General features: G+C 35.1%; 1 protein-coding gene across 1 annotated transcript in view; it reads left to right on the forward strand.

The window, feature by feature from the left end:
- Positions 1–25,624, forward strand: part of LOC138700412 (uncharacterized) — a 258,406-nt gene that overhangs the window by 26,579 nt on the left and 206,203 nt on the right. The gene's annotated exons all lie outside the window — the stretch shown is intronic.

The following is a 25,624-nucleotide window of genomic DNA, read 5'->3' on the forward strand; positions in this document are numbered from 1 at the left end:
TTCGACGTGCAGTGAACTTGAGTGAGTCCGCAACTGTGGCAGCGGCCAGGCGAAGGCGACGTATCCGGAGGATCTGAGTTCGACGTGCAGTGAACTTGAGTGAGTCCGTAACTGTGGTAGCGGAGAGGCGAGGGCGACGTATCCGGATGATCTGAGTTCGACGTACAGTGAACTTGAGTTAGTAACTGTGGTAGTGGCCAGGCGAAGGCGACGCATGCGGAGGATCTGAGTTCGATGTTCAGTGAATTTGAACAGTGAGCTAGAAGAACTAGCCAAGGTAAGCAAATTGTGAACTGAAACTGACAGTTCTGCACTTAGTGCTTTGTGAACATTAATTGAGATTAGGAGTACATTGTTGTTCTTCTCAATAATACACGTGTATTGTCATTGTCGTCGTGTGGAGTGTAATAACGACTACTGTGTTGCTGTGTTGATTGGATTACCCATTGTTTTAGGGTGAATTATTAATACTAAAAGTGACTGTTGACAGGTGTGGTGATTTAAAGCAGAATTAAAGTTACATTATATTCGGTTCTTTTTGAATTTTGAAAATTTAATCTAATATTCTTCATATCTTGCAGATTATTGGTATGGACTTCTATGAAATAATTAAAATATTTAAATAATTTTTAATTCACAGAATTCAGACATTATTGAATTATGTGTGCCAAGTTTCATGCAGATTGGTCCTGCCAATCCTGAGAAAAATTTCAATTTAGTGTGAAAAATTATGTTTACGGAAAATTAAGGAACATTACATTGTCCACTTTTGAATCAAACAGAGATGGACGTGCCCATTTTTTAAATACAAAATCCAGAATAAAGATAGTGATAAGAAAATCCTATAGAAGTTGATTTTATTCTAGCACTATTTCAAGATTTAAATAAAACAAGTCTGAAAGGGGGAGTGATAATAAAATACACAGCTCACTTCAATAATAATTTAAAACTCTCTTAGAGGCTTCAAGTATTGTTTTTTTAATGAATCATTCATCAAATTAATCCGAGTTAAATGTAGATTTTTTAGGCCTGAAAAAAAAAATATGTTTTTTTTTTTACCATTTTACACCTCCTGATTACCTCAAGTTTCCTTTTTGAACCCCCGCTATGCCGTTTGTCGTTTGATCCCACGCGTCCATGAACCAGTAGCCCGGAATATTCTCTCAAACCTCATGATAACCGAAGCGTCAACGCGTGTCAAGTGACGTCACAAAGCTAGATAATGCATCTCAACTGTGATGCGTTTCAGTTTACTGACGTCGCAGATTGTTTAGCCGTGATAATGGAAGACATTGATTTAGACCCACGTCTATTTTGAGCGCTGGCTATTCCTTACGAAACACAACACCTCGTATTGTATTCCCTCCACTATATTCACGTCTTGTTACTGCAGTTTACTTACACACATCTGAGTCTCGTAACGATCTTTATCTGTTCTACTTCTGCCTTCAACAGAAAATCGTGAGACATTAAGGCAATGGATTTGTGAAATTTCTAACTTCTACATTTTTACACCAATTAATCTGAAACATTTACCACATTTATTACAATATTTCCATATTATAAGTGAACTGATTATAATATCAAAATGAAAATTTGTGTATTGCTGTTCACAATGTAATAAATATGTGGTAAATGTTTCAGATTAATTGGTGTAGAAATGTAGCAGTTAGAATGCTTGTCTTGACCTCATGGGGAATAGAGAATGGGAACAAAAGACTGAATTGTTCCTCTTGAAGGAGAGACAGATTAGAACTCCAGCTGTTGAAGTCTGTGATGCGAAATGACGAAGGGATTCTCAATTACATATAGCGCTGGCCTTCTATGCCCAAGGTTGCGGGTTCGAACCCGGGCCAGGTCGATGGCATTTAAGTGTGCTTAAATGCGACAGGCTCATGTCAGTAGATTTACTGGCATGTAAAAGAACTCCTGCGGGACAAAATTCCGGCACATCCGGCGACGCTGATATAACCTCTGCAGTTGCGAGCGTCGTTAAACAAAACATAACATTCTTTAACATTCTCAATTACACACTTTTATGCCTATTTAGGTTAGGATTTATTATATAATGTGTTTTGTTTGTGTCATTTTTATTTTAATCTGTGTGTTCTTATGGAGAGTGGTTGGATCTAACTATAGGTGAGGGGGGTGAAACCTACAAAGTAGGACTTGTTTTAGTGTAAAGCACGTACGGTCAGAAGACCCGTGCATTGGATTTAAGAGATAATTATGATAATAATCTAACATCTGTATGTATAATATTACTCAATAAATCCAACTACTACTACTTATAATTAATTGGTTTGCTTTTTTTAATGCTGAATTATAATTGTCTCAATTTTCAAAGTTGACATATAGGCCTATTTTTTTTTTTTAATTTGTATTTAATATATTCTTCATAAATGTTTGTAAAATATGACATATGCTTTTCATATTTTCGAATTACTTTTTGAGGAAAAACATTATTATCCTTTTGTTATTAATTTTTTCATTTTTTTTTTAAACTTATGACATCCTCAACACATGGTGATTTGAATAATTTCAATAGCAGAAGAAAACACATGTCTCAGTTTACTTCACATGCTTTTGTGGACGTCTGTGCAAAATTTCACTGAGACTGGAGAAGAACTGCATTCATTATAGCATTTTGAATGTTACAGAATGCTGAAAATTTGAAAATCGAGAAAACGAGTATCAAAGTATAGCATGTATAATATACATTCTATATGATATCCTACTATAATATTATAGATATCTTTCCGTCCTACAGAGGTCTACCACACACATTTTTCTTCTACATAACAGCACAAAATATGAACTGAATGCGTGGCTCAATAGGTTAAGGCGCTTGCCTGCCGACCTGAAGTTGCGCTCGGGCGCGGGTTCGATCCCCGCTTGGGCTGATTACCTGGTTGGGTTTTTTCCGAGGTTTTCCCCAAAAGAAAGGTGAATGCCAGGTAATCTATGGGGAATCCTCGGCCTCATTTCGCCAAATACCATCTCGCTATCACCAATCTCATCGACGCCAAATAACCTCGTAGTTGATACAGCGTCGCTAAATAACCAACTAAAAAAATATGAACTGAATGAAAAGTAAAATTAGTTAGAATGAAAAACAAAGTCTGTCAGAGCGTCAGTTTAAACGGCTGCAGCTCCACGCAGGCGCTGGTGTCTTTAAATTCGTCCTTAGTGGCTTTAAATTATCGTAGGGCCAAAATAAGCACATATTTAGAAAACTGAAACATTATTTCATTTTTTTAGAGTTAAAAGGAAAGTTTGAAATTTTCTATGTTTTTTTTTTCGTTATTTTCACCGATCCATAGCCTTAATGTAAACAAATTTAAGAAGTAATGTCAGAAATAATAATTCATTATATTATTTCATTTTTCACTGTACTAATTTTTATTTTTTTGTCTTCAGAAATTTCTTTATTTGTGCATTGGCTGGTTTCAACTGTCCAGTACTTGCCCCAACACTACTAGCGTGCCAAGAAACGTAGACCTCTTAGTTCTTCAGAAACTATACAGAATGCACCGTGGTCGGTGGTTTTACGATGCTCTATTAAGGAATGATGATGATTATGGAGACTTGTTGAGATGTCATAGGGAAACCGAATTACCCGGAGAAAACCCCTGAGTCATCTGGACCACGATCTTACTCCATACATTTTTTATTTAAATTCCGTTGAAGCAGGATTTTAATCCAGTCCCCTGGCTTATAAACCGAGCTCGCTGATGCTGAGTCGTCTTCATAATTATTTTTACGTTTCCCGCTCTTCTCTAATATCACTCACTTTGTTGCAGTAGTAAGTTGATCTAGTTCTATATAATCTACTTCACAATCTCAGTAAATATCCTTCTAGTTTTAGAAATGTTCTATAACATTTCCATTTATTATAGCTTCATTTCCTTTACCGTTTTCAGCAGCCATTCCCAAGATTTTCATCACATTGCTAGCATGTCCTTGTAATCTAGTAGTGGTAGTGGTAGTGGTAGTGGTAAGGACGACCCTTCAGTGACCTATCGTGCACTTCGAATTATGGGATGAATGAGAATGTGGTGTACTAGCCCATCGGCCGGATGAGACCTCTCACACGCTCACCCAAGGGTCCTGTAAACCCCCCCGCCTTAAGTTCATATCACCAAGTTGACCAAGCAGTACAGAATCTATTCCGACAGCCTTTCTAATGTGTCGAAACGCCCTCGGAGGTACTCTTAAGGAGTGAATCCTGTCAGAGATATTGCGAAAGACTTGGAACCCAGAGACAGTTTCGAAGAGGACGCCCCTCCTACAAGCATGTATCATGATCTATATATATCTATGGAATGAGATGGTGAAGATGAATGATATGATATGATATGATATGATATGATATGATATGATATGATATGATATGATATGATATGATATGATATGATATGATATGATATGATATGATATGACATGTTGTGATGTGATATGATATGATATGATATGATATGATATGATATGATATGATATGATATGGTATGATATGATATGATATGATATGATATGATATGTTATGTTATGTTATGTTATGTTATGTTATGTTATGTTATGTTATGTTATGTTATGTTATGTTATGATATGATATGATATGATATGATATGATATGATATGATATGATATGATATATGTTATGGTATGGTATGGTATGGTATAGTATGTTATGTTATGATATGATATGATATATGATATGTTATGATATGATATGATATGTTATGTTATGATATGATATGATATGTTATGTTATGTTATGTTATGTTATGATATGATATGTTATGATATGTTATGTTATGTTATGTTATGTTATGTTATGTTTTGTTATGTTATGTTATGTTGTGTTATGTTATGTTATGTTATGTTATGTTATGTTATGTTATGTTATGTTATGTTATGATATGATATGGTATATGATATGATATGATAGACCTATGATATGATATGATATGATATAATATGTTATGATATGATATGATGATATGATATGATATGGTATGATATATGATATGATATAATATGATATGATATGATATGATATAATATGTTATGATATGATATGATATGATGATATGATATGGTATGATATATGATATGATATAATATGATATGATATGATATGATATGATATGATATGATATGATATGATATGATATGATATGATATGATATGATAGACCTATGATATTATATGATATGATATGATATGATATGATATGATATGATATGATATGTTATGATATGATATGATATGATGATATGATATGATATGATATGATATGATATGATATGATATGATATGATATGATAGACCTATGATATGATATGATATGATATGATATGATATGATATAATATGTTATGATATGATATGATATGATATGATATGATATGATATGATATGATGATATGATATGATATGGTATGATATATGATATGATATAATATGATATAATATGATATGATATGATATGATATGATACGATATCTAAATTATTTTTATACAGGGAAGAGGAAGGGAAATGGACCGTGGCAATTAAAATTACAACCCGACATTTGTCTAAGTAACTGTGGAAAACGACGGAAAGTCCACACTCATGTTGGCCGGTCCGGGGATTCGAACCGTGGACCTTCGGAAGCGAGTCCCGTGTGAAACGCATGAAAGAGCGCTGTATTCATATTTGCATTTGATTCCAAGAAGCGAATTAACATTTGAATTAACACTCTATTCATATCCGTAAAGTCAATTCAATCTTATTGGAAACGATAAAAACATAGACATTTAAATTCCAAACACAACCGCTCACAAAGAAATAAAAACATTAAGAATTGATTTTACCACTACGTTCTCTAAATTTACGTATGTACATACATACATACATACATACATACATACATACATACATACATACATACATACATACATACATACATACATACATACATACATACATAAAATTATATTCTTCATTGCCGGCTGCGTAAATCCTATCATCAAAGGATATGAGATGTTCAACATTTCTTTCCCTGAAAAATTATTATAAAATGATATTAGAAGCCGTATTACGTCTAATTAAAAGTTCCGACTTTGGCCATCAAAGTTTCTATTTCGCAATTTCCGGGATTTGATCTTCGGGCCCCGGAGGAAAATATGACACAGCAACCATGAGGATTGCTCAAGTGGCAGGTGATATTTTAAAGTATTTGTTGATGGAGATTGGGTGGGGGATTGGGAAGACGTGCAGTGAAACAACTTTCGCGTTCGGTCTTCTCGTAGTTGGGTTGTATTTAATTATCTGCTTCCCTTTACTTTAAAGACTTCTGCTGCTCCTTCCGCTTTAACATTCTCAAGCTTTCTTTTCTCTCAGCCTTCCAATATCTCTTGAACCTTCGGGCTGAAATTAAAAAGAAAAGAGAGGAAATAGGAACAGAGCCCGGTATTGTCTGTCCGCGAATACTTTGTACTTCGCAGGGTTTCTTTCCTCCACGGTCAAATATTCGTTCACTTATTGGCTCCGCGCTGTCTCTTGCATGACTTTTATTCCCATACTTATCTGAGCAGCATTTATTTTATAACTTCAAACTTATAGGATTAGCATTTCTAGCCTTCAATGAAGTGAATTTCTCTTGATTCTTTTTTATCCAATGAGACCTAAAGACTTCAAAGAAAAAAAAATTCTGTTATTTTATTTGACGATTAATATTTTATATTGCAGTTGGGTCCCAGACATAATAGCTACAATAAAGAGCAAGATAGCATAGTAGTAACGCAACACAATTTTTTACTTATGTTTCATTTTCTGTAGCATATAATCGCAGTAGCAGCTTCGGTCCAAGGCTTTATAACAAGATGATAGCTAAATTCCCAAGCATACAATTTACTAATGCTCTTTATTTTTAAAAATAAAATAAAATATTACTGTTTAGAAAGTAAATATAAAGTTGCAATTATTCTGATACAGTATCTGTTTTTTTTTCTTTCCATTCTGTTATTTAATAAAATGTCTTCAAATTATGTGGAATGCCCCTGAGCACGAATATGTAACTTACTCTTTCTGTGATTATTATATAAAAAACAATATGTAGCCTATACCGGTATTAAATTTGTTCTAACAATAAAGTGTTATTATTATTATTATTATTATTATTATTATTATTATTATTATTATTATTATTATTATTATTATTTTGAGAAGATTAACTCCGTACATAGAAGAAATTATTGGGGATCATCAGTGCGGTTTTAGGCGTAATAGATCGACTATTGATCAGATTTTTGTATTCGACAGATTTTGGAGAAAAAAATAGGAATATAAGAGTACAGTACATCAGTTATTCATAGATTTCAAAAAGGCATATGACTCGGTCAAGGGAGAAGTTTTATATAATGTTATTATTGAACTTGATATTCCCGAGAAACTAGTTCCATTAATTAAAATGTGTCTCAGTGAAACTTACTGCATAGTCCATATAATATAGGCCATCTGATGCTTTTCCAATTCACTGCGGGCTAAAGCAAGGAGATGCACTATCACCTTTACTTTTTAACTTCGCTCTAGAATATGCCATTGTGAAAGTTCAGGATAACAGACAGGGTTTGGAATTGAACGGGTTACATCACCTTCTTGTCTATGCGGATGACGTGAATATCTTAGGAGAAAATCCACAAATGATTAGGGTGGTTAGATGAGGGGATAGCTAAGGAGACGAGAACTGTGACAAGTTTATAGTGGATTGGATGAGGAATAGCTAAGTGATAGGAGACCGAGGACAAGATTAGGGTATTAGATGAGACGATACATAAACGAAAGAAGACCGAGTACTGTGACAAGGTTAGGATGGGTTAGATGAGGGGGATAGCTAAGTGATAGGAGACCGAGGACAAGATTAGGGTAGTTAGATGAGACGATACATAAACGAAAGAAAACCGAGTACTGTGACAAGGTTAGGATGGGTTAGATGAGGGGGATAGCTGAGTGATAGGAGACCGAGGACAAGATTAGGGTATTAGATGAGACGATACATAAACGAAAGAAGACAGAGTACTGTGACAAGGTTAGGATGGGTTAGATGAGGGGGATAGCTAAGTGATAGGAGACCGAGGACAAGATTAGGGTAGTTAGATGAGACGATACATAAACGAAAGAAAACCGAGTACTGTGACAAGGTTAGGATGGGTTAGATGAGGGGGATAGCTGAGTGATAGGAGACCGAGGACAAGATTAGGGTAGTTAGATGAGACGATACATAAACGAAAGAAGACCGAGTACTGTGACAAGGTTCGATGAAGTGATAGCAAAGTGACAAGAAGTCGAGAACTGTGACAAGATTAGAATAGGTTAGATGAGGGGGATAGCTAAGTGATAGGAGACCGAGGACAAGATCAGGGTAGTTAGATGAGACGATACATAAACGAAAGAAGACCGAGTACTGTGACAAGGTTCGATGAAGTGATAGCAAAGTGACAGGAAGTCGAGAACTGTGACAAGGTTAGAATGGGTTAGATGAAGGGGATAGCTAAGTGATAGGAGACCGAGGACAAGATTAGGGTAGTTAGATGAGACGATACATAAACGAAAAAAGACCGAGTACTGTGACAAGGTTCGATGAAGTGATAGCAAAGTGACAGGAAGTCGAGAACTGTGACAAGGTTAGAATGGGTTAGATGAAGGGGATAACTAAGTGATAGGAGACCGAGGACAAGATTAGGGTAGTTAGATGAGACGATACATAAACGAAAGAAGACCGAGTACTGTGACAAGGTTCGATGAAGTGATAGCAAAGTGACAGGAAGTCGAGAACTGTGACAAGGTTAGAATAGGTTAGATGAAGGGGATAGCTAAGTGATAGGAGACCGAGGACAAGATTAGGGTAGTGAGATGAGACGATACATAAACCAAAGAAGACCGAGTACTGTGAAAAGGTTCGATGAAGTGATAGCAAAGTGACAGGAAGTCGAGAACTGTGACAAGGTTAGAATGGGTTAGATGAGGGGGATACCTAAGTGATAGAAGACCGAGGACAAGATTAGGGTAGTTAGATGAGACGATACATAAACAAAAAAAGACCGAGTACTGTGACAAGGTTCGATGAAGTGATAGCAAAGTGACAGGAAGTCGAGAACTGTGACAAGGTTAGAATGGGTTATATGAGGGGGATAGCTAAGTGATAGGATACCGAGGACAAGATTAGGGTAGTTAGATGAGACGATACATAAACGAAAGAAGACCGAGTACTGTGACAAGGTTCGATGAAGTGATAGCGAAGTGACAGGAAGTCGAGAACTGTGACAAGGTTAGAATGGGTTAGATGAGGGGGATAGCTAAGTGATAGAAGACTGAGTATTGTGATAAGGTTCGATGAAGTGATAGCGAAGTGACAGGAAGTCGAGAACTGTGACAAGGTTAGAATGGGTTAGATGAAGGGGATAGCTAAGTGATAGGAGACCGAGGACAAGATTAGGGTAGTTAGATGAGACGATACATAAACGAAAGAAGACCGAGTACTGTGACAAGGTTCGATGAAGTGATAGCAAAGTGACAGGAAGTCGAGAACTATGACAAGGTTAGAATGGGTTAGATGAGGGGGAAGCTAAGTGATAGGACATCGAGGACAAGATTAGGGTAGTTAGATGAGACGATATATAAACGAAAGAAGACCGAGTACTGTGACAAGGTTCGATGAAGTGATAGCAAAGTAATAGGAAGTCGAGAACTGTGACAAGGTTAGAATGGGTTATATGAGGGGGATAGCTAAGTGATAGGATACCGAGGACAAGATTAGGGTAGTTAGATGAGACGATACATAAACGAAAGAAGACCGAGTACTGTGACAAGGTTCGATGAAGTGATAGCGAAGTGACAGGAAGTCGAGAACTGTGACAAGGTTAGAATGGGTTAGATGAGGGGGATAGCTAAGTGATAGAAGACTGAGTATTGTGATAAGGTTAGAGTGGGTTGGATGAGGGATAGTTAAGTGATAGGAGACCGAGGACAAGATTAAAGTAGTTAGATGAGACGATACATAAACGAAAGAAGACCGAGTACTGTGACAAGGTTTGATGAAGTGATAGCGAAGTGACAGGAAGTCGAGAACTGTGACAAGGTTAGAGTGGGTTAGATGAGGGGGATAGCTAAGTGATAGAAGACTGAGTATTGTGATAAGGTTAGAGTCGGTTGGATGAGGGATAGTTAAGTGATAAGAGACCGAGGACAAGATTAAAGTAGTTAAATGAGACGATACATAAACGAAAGAAGTCCGAGTACTGTAACAAGGTTAGGGTGGTTCGATGAAGTGATAGCGAAGTGACAGAAAATCGAGAACTGTGACAAGGTTAGAATGAGTCAGATGAGGGGATAGGTAGGTGATAGGAGACTGAGTACTGTTACAAGGTTAGAGTGGTTTAAATGAGGGGATAGCTACATTCAGTATTAAGAGAGCGATATTTATTCTGCTTTAAAATTGACGTTTCTTTCAATCCTACGCATTATTTTCTAGGTTCCTTCTTAATATTAGGATTTACGCTTTGGAAGAAAGAGGGTCGGTGTCCAAAATTCACACTGTTTTGTTATCAGTTGTCAAGTTAAACACTAGACATATAAAAATTGATAATAATCCCACGTGAGAGCAGCACTGATCCGTTTGACATGTCGTTACCATAGCGACAGCATAAGCAAACCTTTAACGTCAATCAATTGCAGCAACAATCTCCTGCTGATCACGACAAATCCTGTGACGTCAGAGTGACGTCGCTTCTGTTTGCAGTGCCAGTGCATTACATGGACGCCGGCTTGTTCATTACCACGACGACAATGGCTACTGTTTTTACGCGAGTCTAATGGCGGTGGTGATAGATGGAAGCGACGCACTGAATTGTGGGACCTGCGGGAACTGCCGGCCGGCCACTTGTAGTAAATATGATGCAGCAGCTAATCGGGAGGATTGCCTCAACTGCACCGGATGCACATCGTCAGAAATAATGCCAGAGATTTTTCTTTGAAAATGTCCACATGTCAAAATGTTTGATATCACCCTGGCTTCCGCATTAACTCCACACGTTCCAGTAGTCATAGTTCTGTTTATCTGGTGAATGGGGCGTTGTAGTTTTTAGCCTGGGATCTGGATTCAAATCCTGGAGAATTCAATTTAAATCTTCGAACAAATACGGGATAATCCGTGGTAAGAATAAACATGAGTATATAGTATATACTGCACTTTTTTTTAGTATATACTCTTGTTAGTAAGAATAAAAACATGGACGCATAGAAGAATATACTCAAGTCTCCATCTTGTACAGAATATATACTCATGCTTGATAAGAATAAAAGCTAGTATATTCTCATATTTATAAGTTCGTTCTCATGTTTTTCTGAGCATGGTTTGTAGCAGGCTCAATTCTGAATATTTTTTGATTTGTGTTCAGTTTAAAGTTAAATAAAAAAAGGCAGGATTTATGGACGATGTAGTACCTAATGGAAAAATACAGAAAAAGACGTGAACTTCAAAAGCCTTTAACGCTTCACAAAAGTGAATGTGAAAAAGGTTAAACACGTACTGTATTTGTTATTCATAAAAAACATAACCTATAAAAATATGAATGGCCATCAAATTATAAGGTTAGATTGTATCGTTAAATATAATTAACAATTACAGTTTATTTTGTAAAATTTGAATTGCAAAATGCAATTACTTGTAGTTTTAAATTATATATATATATATATATATATATATATATATATATATATATATATATATAAATAACTCTCCATAATAAAAAATAGAATTAGCATAAATGGAATTATAGAAATGGATTGTAATCTCTGTCCAACATCCCGTAATGACAATTTCCCAGTACTATTTTCTTGTTTCCTGTTTATTAATGTCACTTATCTGATTCACTCTCTCTTTCATGTTTATTTATTTAGTCATTTATTTATTTACTTATTTATTTGTTTATTTAATTAATTTATTTAATTAATTAATTAATTTATTTATTTACTTATTTATTTATTAATTAATTCATTCATTTACTTATTTATTTATTTATTTACTTACTTATTTATTTACTTACTTACTTATTTATTTATTTACTTACTTACTTAATTATTTATTTAATTACTTACTTACTTATTTATTTATTTTATTTACTTACTTATTTTTATTTATATATATATATATTTATTTATTTATTCATTTATTTATTTATTTATTTATTTATTTATTTATTCATTTATTTATTTATTTATTTATTTATTTATTTATTTATTTATTTATTTATTTATTTATTTGTAAAAAGCAAAACACAAACCACTACAGCATGCGGATAGCATGTGAAAGTCTATAAAAAAAACTGAGCATCACGGTGCAATTTGGTCAAAGGGGATAGGTAACACGAGTACATACTAACTTTTAAACGATCAAGAAGGCTGTAGAGATGAGTATATATTCGCGTTAGGTAGAATGTCTTTATTCTTACGAATATGAGTATGTTCTAGTGGTTATGAATATATAATTATGGGAAGTGCTCATACTCAAAAGTATAAACCTTGAGAAAGTGCTTAAGTTTTATTGTTACTACCCAATATATGAAGGTGAAAATATATCCCTATACGAATAAAAAAAATATTACTTTATTAGTTTCAGTGACCAGGTACCAGGTATAGTATTTATCCATTGTTTTATTTTGTTCATATTTTTGACCAGAAATCGTTTGTGTTCGATTTTTTAAGTTTTCTGAGTACCAAGGCAGGTGTTCTGAGAAAATATTTTGAATGGATTGATTCCTAAATATGATGGTGAGATTTTTGCGACTTTTAAATTTTTTAATTATGTTAATTTTTTATTATAATCGCATGACTTGAATAAGAGACCAGAAAATGTGATTATATTACATTTTCAGTTACGTAGGGTAATGAATGCATAATTATTTTGCAGGTTAAAACAAAACAAAATAAAGAAAACTTATCTCACGAAATTGGTAAATTTGACCACTGAGTATTATACAAATATCAAATAGACAAACCTCCTGGTGTAATATAGAAGAACCGACTGCAGATTTGGGTTGAACACACCTGAAATATTTTATATCACATCTCAAAGTTCGTGCAATGTTCGGAAGGTCAAAATTTGTTGCTCAGTGTTATTTTTGTGTAAGAAATGATAACATATCCTCAGAATGTATATTTTTGTCATTGTAATAGTAGTTACTTCAATAAAGAGTTGTAAATTATTGTTTGTATACATGTATAAAACTTCTGCTGTGTATTTATTATCAGGTTATTAATTTTAAAATTCAATTGTAATCAATGGCGTGGCAAACATATTTGTTCAAAACGTTTCGATTGTGCACACCATTGTAATTAAATTGCAGTGTTGTCATGATATGCTCCGTTATTTACATTCACCGTAGGCCTACAGTACTGCCACTTATGCAGTGAGCGCGAGACATTTGAATTTCCTCCGTACCAGGCTATATTTCTCGATAAATTCAGTATGACAAAAATACGAAGTCTGGTGGTGGTGGTGGTGGTGGTGGTGGTGGTGGTGGTGGTGGTGGTGGTGGTGGTGGTGGTGGTGGTGGTGGTGGTGGTGGTGGTGGTGTTGGTGGTGGTAGTGCTGCTGCTGCTGCTGCTGATGATGATGATGATGATGATGATGATGATGATGATGATGATGATGATGAAGACGGCGACGAAGACGAAGATAAATATTACCGGTACTAGCGAAATCACAGGAGTCAGGGCACTTTTTTGTTTAGAAATATACAACTGCATAGATCAGCCATAATAATAATAATAATAATAATAATAATAATAATAATAATAATAATAAAGCGCACAAATTGTGCATAATTGAGAGTCACTTAGATTTGAACAAAGTTAATGACTGATAGCTGCCGATTCCCACAGAGTAGGATATGGTATCTATCACATGTTTTGTTGTATAAGACACACACACAGTTGTCATCCGGTTCGTGGAAAGACTGATTTCTGAATATCCTGTGGTGGTATCCATGAACCGCCAGCGATGTCACGAAGTGGCGGAGCTTCTGGTTCGTGTCTGTTCAGGTCCGGTTTATCATGGCCTCCGTTATGTAGAAGTCCTCCCAGATGTCTTCCCTCTTCCTTATCCTCTCGTCTACAGCTTTCTTCCAGTTGGAAGTGGAGGATAGATCAGCGATAAAAGACATGGAATCAACAAGTCCATTATGTATGTATGTATGTATGTATGTATGTATGTATGTATGTATGTATGTATGTATGTATGTATGTATGTATGTATGTATTTATTCACACTGCAAATGGGTAGGCCTATATACCCGGTGGCAGTGGTAACTAATTACACTCAATAATGACAATTAATAATAAGCACAACTAATAAAAAGCAATAACTAATAATAATAATAATAATAATAATAATAATAATAATAATAATAATAATAATAATAATAATAAAATAATAACAAGGAGCATCCTAAATTAAATGAAGCATGGTCACTTAAAATAATATTTAAAGTAAATCTAATTTGTATCTTAACCCTAAGTTCGAACTATGACCCACGAGAGCGACAGGTTCATACCTGCACAAGTACCTTTCGCCACTACACTTATTTCGCTGTCAACTCACTCATTGCACTGATTTTATCCTGATTTCACTAACACTTCAAAACCATTTCACTGTTCAAATACTTTGCACAGCGACTTCACTGACACCAACACACTTCACTTACACAATAGACTTCACTGACACTACACACTTCACTGACACAACACACTTCCTCACTGATAGAACACTTCAAATAACAAGATATCAATTACACCCTTTAAGTAGTGTGTATAATATACTACCGTCTATTAGTAAAGTCCTTGAGCCTATTTTTAAATAAATTTTTGGTTATTGGTAAAGCCAATAGTAAGTTTGCAGGTAAAGCATTCCAGTCCCTGATAGTACGATTGAGAAAAGAAAACTTTCCAGTGTCCGTCCTCTGTCTTCTTTCCCTCAATTTATATGAGTGGTCGTTCCTTGAAGAGTAATTTGACGGCTGCAACCTATTTTTTTAATTTCTCTCCAGGCAGGCTCACCTCTGTATGTTTTGAACATTGCGCATAATCGAATTCGCGTTCTCCTGTCCGTGAGTGTGTCCCATTAGTCTAAGTATGGAAACACACTCAAACATGACTAGAAGAAGAAGAAGAAGAAGAAGAAGAAGAAGAAGAAGAAGAAGAAGAAGACGAAGAAGATTTAAGAATTGAGGTCTGCATTCTTTCTGAAATTCTTCAATACTTCTGTAGTCTAAATTTTATACGTAAATAAATGCAGTCCTTTTCAATAGCCCTACTCTGTGCATCAATGCACGGACCACTTAGCTATACGGCAACTTACGAAACAAATTTATTTGTACTTATTCAGCTTGCCACATCGATTGCAGCAGTGGTCTGGAACTCTAGAGCGACCGAACCGTTGGAGTTGGTGTCCGCACGTGCTGTTTCGTGGTCAGATTCCTTTCGGCAATGCAACGCAGTATCGTGCTTCTGGAAGGGGCAGCCGGCAGTCGTAATTCACTCTGAGCTAGCACTGCAGAGTCTTTCGTAACTACAGCTGTACGATTTTCGTTCTCTACTCTACGCCCTAGGTCTCCATCACATCAAATTCCCCAGCACTGAGGAATCACATAAAACAGGAATAAACGTGTTTCACTCTTTCGTTTAGGTACGGGTCAGTTTTAAAATGGTTCCGCTTTACATGAGGCACCTTGCACTAAATAATATAGTCCATTTTATTTGTATTCAATTCTATTAATGTATAAACGGCCAAGTACCGTATCTTGAAAATTTAATTTCTTCTGATTCAGCCCTCTTTATTGTTCAATAACATGTAACATGACACGTACCTTAGCCATTTAATTCCTTCAGACCTGCAACATACTGCATCGGATATTCATCTAGGAAAGAATGGTTTTGTCTTCGATCTTTCGCTGTTATAATGATTGCACGCATTCTTATGAGGCTGCAGCATACTGCACCGGACATTCTGTCTCGGACAGGACGATTTTGTCTCGGATCGTTCGATGTGACAATGATTGCACGCATTCTTATGAGGCTGCAGCATACTGCATCGGACATTCTGTCTCAGAGAGGACGATTTTGTCTCGGACCGTTCGATGTGACAGTGATTGCACGCATTCTTATGAGGCTGCAGCATACTGCACCGGACATTCTGTCTCAGACAGGACGATTTTGTCTCGGACCGTTCGATGTGACAGTGATTGCACGCATTCTTATGGGACTGCAGCATACTGCACCGGACATTCTGTCTCAGACAGGACGATTTTGTCTCGGACCGTTCGATGTGACAATGATTGCACGCATTCTTATGAGGCTGCAGCATACTGCATCGGACATTCTGTCTCGGACAGGACGGTTTTGTCTCGGACTGTTCGATGTGACAGTGATTACACGCATTTCTGTGAGGCTGTAGCATACTCCTTCGGACGAATGTATGCGGTATACTGAAGTCTCATAAAAATTCATGTAATCAATCACCTTCACATAGGACAGTCCGAGACAAAAGTCCTGTTCGAGACAGAATGTCCGATTGAGTATGTTGCTGGCCTTAGATTAAAATTCTTATTCTTATTTCTAGTTAACATCTTACTTTAACCGTTGTAAGATTTTTAACTTAGTACTTAACACTGTAACTCTTCAATAGCATTTCATTACGAATTTTTATTCCCTCTGCTAGGCTTAAGTACGTTTCTACAAAACTGAAAGATTAATTTTATTTTAAATGAGAGTTTGCTGATTTATTTGCACTATAATTAAAAATTTATTAGGAATTACGAAATAAAGTAGAGATAGTTGTGGACAGTTTCAGCATCATTCTTTCTTCACCCACTCTTTCCAACACAGCTTCATTTCTTATTTTCTCTGTCCACTTCACACGTTTCATTCTTCTCTATATCCACATTTGAAATGCTTTTATTCGCTTTTCTTCACTTCGTCGTAATGTCAAATAGTAGCCTATATATGTATTAATAAAAATTTGACATCAGCGAATTTTACATTGATGACGTCAAGAGTCTTGAAAGACAATAAAGTGTTCAAAAAAGTGGAAAATAATATAATTAGGCAATTGATTTTATATTCGTCTTAAATTTATCGTAATAATTCTCTTCATTAATTTAATTTTTTCACTGAGAAAAATTTAGATGATGATGTAGAATCTTTAATGAATCCTTTATCATGTCCAATTTAGTGTCGCATAACCAAGTGAGAGGAACATGCAAATCTTTTAAATGTGACCCTGTTAATTTTTACACTCCTCCCGTGATATCAAGTAGTAAACCAACAGCTGTCCATCTGTCTAGTGGTGGGAAATAGGGGAGACAGGACTCGTAAATTGCTTTCTTCTCTTTGTCAGCTTCTGACTACGAAGGACAAGTGACAAATATGTAGAGTAGCATGAGCTATTACTAAACACTGGGAACATTATTGGCGAGAGATCCTATGCCATGAATTTGGTAGTGGTATTGAATCAGTTTTATACCTTCTAAAAAGTTTTGAAATGGATCTTAACAAGCAATTTTCTTTCGAAATTAACTCCAAATATGAGAGAAAATATTGCAAACTTATATATAAAAACTCCGAGTATAAAATAAAAGTCTGGGTTACATCTCATAGGTAATAGACAGGAATCTATAAGGACGATCTGATTACACCTGCCATTCATTTCAAATTGGATAGCGAACGAAATATGTCAGAACTGTATCCATGCTTCTAGGAAGGCTCGTCAGAATCGTGTGTGCAGCAGCGAAGAGCAAGTGACAGTTCGGCGAAATCTCGCCGGCATTATGTCGGCTAGGTTTGTTACGTTTCTTCGAATATGTTCGATATGCATTTACAGAGAAATCTGCAGTACTGCACTAATACGTAGAGGTAGAGAAAACTAGGCTCGTCTCTTATGAAATGTCGCTTTTAGCTGTCTTTATTTTCAACAAAACCTGTCGCTAGTTTTAACCGCATCCATGAAATGTCTTAGTAACAAGTTATTAATTAGTAGTTACTAGCAATTAGTCTTGCTAATTCTTCAATACTCGGTATAAATTATTAACCACTTTTGTGAATCATTAATCATCATACTGAAATAGTGTTCACCATTCATAATAATAATGTCAGTGATAAATAATTATGAAATATTGTAATAAATCTGCCATCGTTGTCTATCAATCATAATTAAATCAGGTAATAGCTTTTGAATAATTAACTTTAAACGATATTGATGAACATAATTTTATTTATATACGAAAGGCATGAGTGATTTATCATCAATATAAAACAGTTTTTATTCTTTATCGTGTGGGGTACGTTTAACTTTTTTACTTTGATATTATGCTGTTGTAAAATTGACAGTTAATATGTAATGTATTTATTATTATTATTATTATTATTATTATTATTATTATTATTATTATTATTATTATTATTATTATTATTATTATTATTATCAGTTGTCACTATCATCATTACTATCTCTCTGTTTTCTTTTTTTATCTCTTGTATTAGCTCGATGAGAGTTCTATAGTATTCTTTTGACCCTGTTAACCGTTTATAGGGCTTTAATTTAATTTGTATTATTTTCATCAGCGTCTGTATTTCTTTTTTGTATTTATATGTGCTATCTGGTAGGATGGAAGAGAAGGCCTTATGGCCCTAATCCTGTCAGATTAAATAAATAAATAAACTTGAACATTAATTGGAATCAATAATTAATAATATTGCCTCTGATTGAGATTCTGGCTGATAGGTACAGCTATTACAGACAGGAAACGCATGGAAGAGATTTTGGAGCCTCAGTTTCATTCTAACAGACAAGACTTACAATTTAAAATCAAGAAGCGGAGTCATGAACAGCTGCATCCTTCCAATTCTCCTATACGGAGCACAGACATGGTTTGTAACGGAAAGAGAGCGGGACATGCTGAGAAAGCGCTAAAGAAAAATTGAGAGGAAGATTCTGAACATCACACTCAGACACGATTACGTAACGAAGACATAAGGAGACAAACACATCACAAAGACGCAGCAGAAACGGCCGACAAGAAGAAGAAATGGGCAGGACGCGTGATGCGACTCTACACGAAGCGGTGGACACACATTCTTATGACATGGGACCCAAGGATTGCCAAACGCAACGCTGGAAGACATAAGACAAGGTAGGCGAACGAACTTAGATCAAGATTCGGCCATCTATGGTCAAGAACAGCGAAAGATCGACAACAATGGAAGCTCATCACAAAGTGATTTGCAATCTAAGCAATGACTGGTGAACAGTAAACGTTTCAATGTTAACCTAGACAGCATCTAAAAAGTGACCATCATTCCCGGAGTGGCTAACCGGGAACTGCTTGAAAAGCCAACCTGCATACAATGAAACCTCTCCTTACGGACACCCCCGAGATACGGACACTCCTCATATAGGGAGATATTTTTATGTCCCAACTGAAATAATATAGAAATAATAATAAATTTAACTCTCGTTTACGGACACTCTCAGACACGGACACGGATAGCTGTTACACAGTCCTAAAACTTGCTTTACCTCCTGACTGCGGACAGAACTTAGATTTCAAGACCTAATGTGTTACAAAAATGGAAAATTTAATTTTGAGAACTGTACAGAAATTCCTTAGCATCAAAGAAGACAATAAGGGTCTCATAGGCTACCACTAGCCTAGCCAGCTGCCCCTTGTTAGCTGGAAGACGGTGGATAAACAAGGAAGCGGGTGGATAAACAAAGTTATTAAATTTAACCTATCTGATGGATCCAAGGTTTCCGCGATAGTGAAATTGTATTCCACACATGATAGGGTTAGTAGGATTATTCTCTCCACTTCAATCAGTTGTTCTGTTTCGAGAGACATGGCACCTAAACGTAAAGGTTGAGTTAAAAACTGTAAATTACGGTACTGCATAATTGTAGACATAGACTAAAATTGCATGGCACAGTACTTTATTTTCCTTTTTCGGTCTTATCTACTGTAGTTCAAAGTTGCAAAGAATTTACTGTAGTACAGTGGACTGCATTTAGAATTAAACTACACTAATGCATTTCATTTAAAGCCTGAAGGGATACAAAATGTATATTATAAATTTACTGTTAGATTGGAGAGTCTTCCCTCTCAATAAAGGACACTTCCCAGATGCGGACAGGTTGTTACGTCCCTTTGATGTCCGTAAATGAGAGGTTTCACTGTAGTTAGGAGGCCCTTGTCCTTCATGGGATTTTGTGGCTAATTCTTAACATCTCACTTGACGATATGTGTCAGAGAAAGAACAATTGTGTATATGCATCTGAAGTCTGACTAGTGTAATATGTAGCTAATCGGCGATGTATGCAATGGAGGGGGAAATTAACTGGCCACCCTGCCCTACCCCATTACCCCTGGTCTAGTTACCTCATAAGTGGTGTCTTGTTGGTATCACTTGTGACGTTCAGACTTGTCTTCGGACAGTTCACAAACAACAAATCATAACATTTCATTTGTAAATAAACAATCATTCACAAACTACCAATTTTGACCATATACAGCCATCATTCGTCATTTCAAGATCACTAATTATTATAAAAACTGATCAGTGAAATGGAAATATAACAATTGGAAATTTATCCTTTGAAGGTGGAAGAGTTCAAATATCTTGGAGAAACAGTAAGAAATATAAATGACACTCGAGAGGAGTCGATAATATCCTTTCCACAACATGGTAATCAATGTAACAAACGTTGGATCTGTTTCATTTAATTACGATCTCATGTTCATCTTTTCTCACTACATCGCTTCAAGCATTTCTTTATTCAGTTTTCAACGATGAATTTACATTAAAACTTTCTTCAAAATAATTTATATCTGGACAAAAGCACTTATTTATAAATGTATTGGTTGTAGTTGAAGTTCTTTCGCACACATCACGTTGCTGTATCAGACGTGTGTGTGTGCAGGGTACAGGAATGATCATTGGTTATGAGTAAAATGAAAGGTCGGTCATCGTTGCTGTTTCTATTGGACGTGTTTCATTTTCTATCCTGAAAAATCTTCAAGTTTGTTCTTAGAATTTGAAAAACGATGAAAAACGTTTTAAATTAAAATTTTCATTAGGAAGAGAATGAATAAATGTTAATAAACATAAAATAAATAAAAGTAATATCAAGACATATGAAATATATTGGTAGAGTCCAGAAAATTGTAGTGATTATTACACTCATACTATCTCATACTATTTTTGACCAATAAACCGGTAGAAAAGGTGTGTTTTAACCAATCATGGCTGTTTATCGCTACAGTTTTATCACTTCCCTAGCTTTTGTTTATTTTTATCACTTCCCTGTCATTTCTTTCTTTGTTTGTCAACATTTCAAACTGAACATTCTTTAATGTACTACAAAACATGCTTTGCGATCGTCATTTGTTTCCCGCATAGATTGTCAACTGGAAATGGCGGCTCCGTTCAAACGTTTTGTTGAAGTTAACATTAGCGAAATATAATAATTATAAAATTATTTTGATAAGCCATTTAATATCTATTTTATTATACAAAGTCCGCCAAAAAAGTATAAACTCTTTAAAGAACGAAAACAATTTATTATGTATTTGTTTTACTTTTAAATAATGATTACACATGTAGTACTGTCTTCAGTTAAGCACGTGGTTACTTTAGATGTTCAAATGTTCAAAATACTCATAATTCAAATCAATTGACAATATCAATATCTCGATACAGTCTTACAAAGAGTGTATACATTTTTTTTGGCTGACTCTGTATTAGAGTACTCCATTTCTTCCAATCTTTATATACTTTCTTTTGTTTTTATCACCTCCGTACCATTTGTTTCTTTGTTTGCCAACAAATTGCAAATTCTTTATGGCACTATAAAACATGCTTTGCGATCGTCATTTGTTTACCAGCTGAAAATGGCAGCTCCGTATTGGTGAATTTAACATTAGTGAAATGGAATTTTAGTAAGCCAATTAATATTTTATTGTATTAGTGTACTTTATTTCTTCTAATCGTGTAATAGTCAATTAAATTCCACTCGATTTTTTATTTTCTCTAGATAAATCAGAAACTCTAGTGAGATTATTGTTGACAAAAAGCAATATTTCTGTTAAATTTCCCTCTCCTCTTCTGGAAATGGCTGTAGATAAGGCCTTTGTCTTTTAGTAAACACGGTGTAAGTTTCAACTTGCTCGGCTCGAAACCGCTAAGATTATTTTTGCGAGTTTCTTTGTTATTAACAAAATAGCTTGTATTTCGGAGACAATATTGAAACAAATATTATATATTATTTCACATATAGCACAAAATCGTGATTTGTTTTCTGAGGGCCTAGTATAACTAATTATTAAGTGCAATTTGCATGGATCTGTTTAATTTATAACAATTCATCAGAGGATGGTTTCGAGCCACACTTAAGCTCATTAATAAGGTTTCTCATGCAACCGCTTTACGCCCGACTTCAAACATGATTTGTTCACGGATGATAAATTGCAAACCTCTACTACATTATTATCTATTGTTATTTTTGTAGCTATCTACAAACAAGTACTGTTGGTTTGTAATTAATCCTTGTTTGTAGCGGTTTAATTAGTGTATGAAAAATGTGTAACATTTCAAACTAAACAACGAACATAAAGCAACAACATTGACATACAAATTAGTGCTTATTAAGCTAATAACATCAAGGTGTTGCATGTAAAATCATATTTGCACTGTTCGTTGCTTCTTTTAATAGATCTACAGTAATGAACTAATAATATACGTATTCATCTTTATTCTGTCATACAGTTGTATACACTGTTCTTCAATAAGTGCACAGATCAAGAAAACTGAGTGATACAATACGAGAAATGTGCAAAGCAGTGGTTTTATTCAACTAAAATTTGTTTATCGTCGGAAAGACTAGAGCCTGTAACCGGTTCTGATTCTTGTTCAGTTTAAGTACGGTAACTGACAGTAAACATACTTGCAGTCATTGTATTCAGTTTTCCATCGCACCGCTCAGTGACGTCACGATGCATAGGAAATGAAACGGAACGTCTGTCACACAGTGGTCAAAACGCAAATCTAGCTGGAAAAAATGAGTAACTTCTCTTTTATGTAACAGATTTTTATTAAACTTTGTACAGCAATTACAAGTAACGTTATACAGGGTGGAACATAAGATAGTAGGCTACATTAATTGTAGGATGTGATTCCTTAAAATATAACGAACAAAAACGTCTAATATCATTTTGCTCTTTTTTGCGAGGTTTTAAAAGAAATAATACTTTTATGCAGACATTTCGATCACTAATTTTACGAATACTGTTTTAAATACGCTGTTAACCACTGTAACTCATTTTCAAGTTCCACACCACTAGAAGCGGAAAAAAACACTGGTATTAAAAAAAGAAAATAAAAAATGTACGTAAAAGAAAGTTAAATAATGGCCTAGTTCATATATACCCAGATTGCTCGGTCTTATAGGCTTTGATGGCAACAACATTTGTCAGGTTTACTATGCTGCCATCTAGTTTTGCATAAGGAGTCACGTCATAACTCCCATTTGAATTGCAATTTGAATGGTCAACCAAGTGGAGGTTAAAAGTAAACGGCGAAAAATCTCAATTGATGGTCTTTACTAAACGTTTTCCCAGGATTATAGACCAACTGAGTATTCAAAACCAAATAATACATTTTACCACATCAGTTAAATATCTTGGAGTACTTCTAGACAAACGTTTATCTTACAGGCATCACATTCAAAACATAACAGACAAAGCATTTCAAAGATACATGGCACTCTATCCACTTTTCAAAAGTCTGACTTCAAGGAAAGCAAAAGTCCTGCTGTATACATCAGTCATCAGATCATACATCCACTACTGCTGTGAGATATGGGGACAAGCTCATCCTCGCCACCTGAAGAGTCTGGAAGGAATTCAAAGAGCTGTCTGCAGAACAATCACTGGTGCACACTACCTCACAAACAATCTCATACTCTACAATGAACTTCATATACCCTTCCTGGTTGCTCATATTCAAGATCTACATACTACATACAGGAATAAGTTACTTCATCATGCCAACCCTTTACTAAGAGTCATAACATAAATTCAAACAAATACTTCCGTCTTTGACGGTTTTTGTAATCAATTTTCTTTAACAAAACCTATTTACATTTCAATTTATAAAATTATATTTTTGTAAAAGGCAAGGCTCAAAGAGACCTGGTACTTTTAATAAAAACATCTTCAAACTAAAAAAAAAAAGAGAATTGCATAAGCGACTATACTGCCATCTCGTGTTCGTTTACTGCGGACGGGTGGCGATCCTGGCGGTTGTTTTCTTGAAAGTGCTACCGATTTTAACACAGGGATGAGCAGTCTGTTATATATGCCATCTAGGATAATGGTCAGTTCAATTGAAATATAATATTATATTTAATTATCTTACTGAATATGTTATTATTAAGGTTACTTATTTCTGGATTTATTTTAATAATCTGATTGTATAATTCAGGTCAATAATATGAGGAATTAATTTGCCCATACTTTTATTGTACTTATTGTGTCAAATAAAAGTTAAAATAAGGATAACATTAAGAAAATAATTGTAGATAGAGTGTAGATATTTTTTAAGTTTATGTATGTGTCTGTGTTGATGTTTGGATCTGAAAATATGACAATGAAACAAATATAAGAATGATATACACAGCTAAAAGAGGTTTCTGAGGTAATTCTTATTGACAGGAAATAACGATTTTTTTAGAAAACATTTATTTGGGACTAATGTGGTAGTTTAATTTTTGTTGTACTCTATCCAAGGAATAGCCTTTAAAATATGCACTGTTATATTACTTCCACTCTTTATCGTAAATCATTAGAACCCGTTCCGTGACTGACGGGCGATACTTCTGGCTGTAGGCCTTTGCTCAGGGCTTTTAAATTCCTTGGTTTTAAGAATGATGTGATGAATGGTAACATTTCAGTGTCATCTGTTATTAAGTCAATAATTCACTTTCCTGGCCTACCGTGGTTGCTAATGATCTTCAGTTGTAGTAGTAATAAGAGTATTGAAAGCGAGAAAAAGCTATTGGCAGTATCAGCGTAGTCATTTGTACGAGCTACAAAGACATGTTGCTGTAGCCTATACAGAGACGAGAGCCAGGAAGACCTTGCAGCAATACGTACAGGAAATGAGGGTCTCTAAAATATGAAGCCAGTACTCTGTTTCGAGGTAAAATCGTTTCATTTCGAAAGATAGAGGGAAGTAGAGAGAAAGACGAGGAGAGACAACTCGGAAAACAAAATATTTTGTGGGAATTATTCGGTTTATATTTCAGACCGAGGCGCGGGACAAAAAAGAAACAAACAAACAATTCAGTCAGCCTTAACGCTGAGTAGAAAGAGAACGGAAAAGAAACTGTCAATAATAAAATTACAAGACGTAAAATAGTGCTGGCTGCAAAGGGCAGAATACTGTAGGAAAAGAAGTACATATAAATTTGTGAAGGCGCGAAGAGAGGAGGGGGATGCGAAGACGAAATGAGATACATAGAAAGATTCATATG

Source organism: Periplaneta americana, chromosome 5, assembly GCF_040183065.1.
Source record: "Periplaneta americana isolate PAMFEO1 chromosome 5, P.americana_PAMFEO1_priV1, whole genome shotgun sequence".
NCBI lineage: Eukaryota > Metazoa > Arthropoda > Insecta > Blattodea > Blattidae > Periplaneta > Periplaneta americana.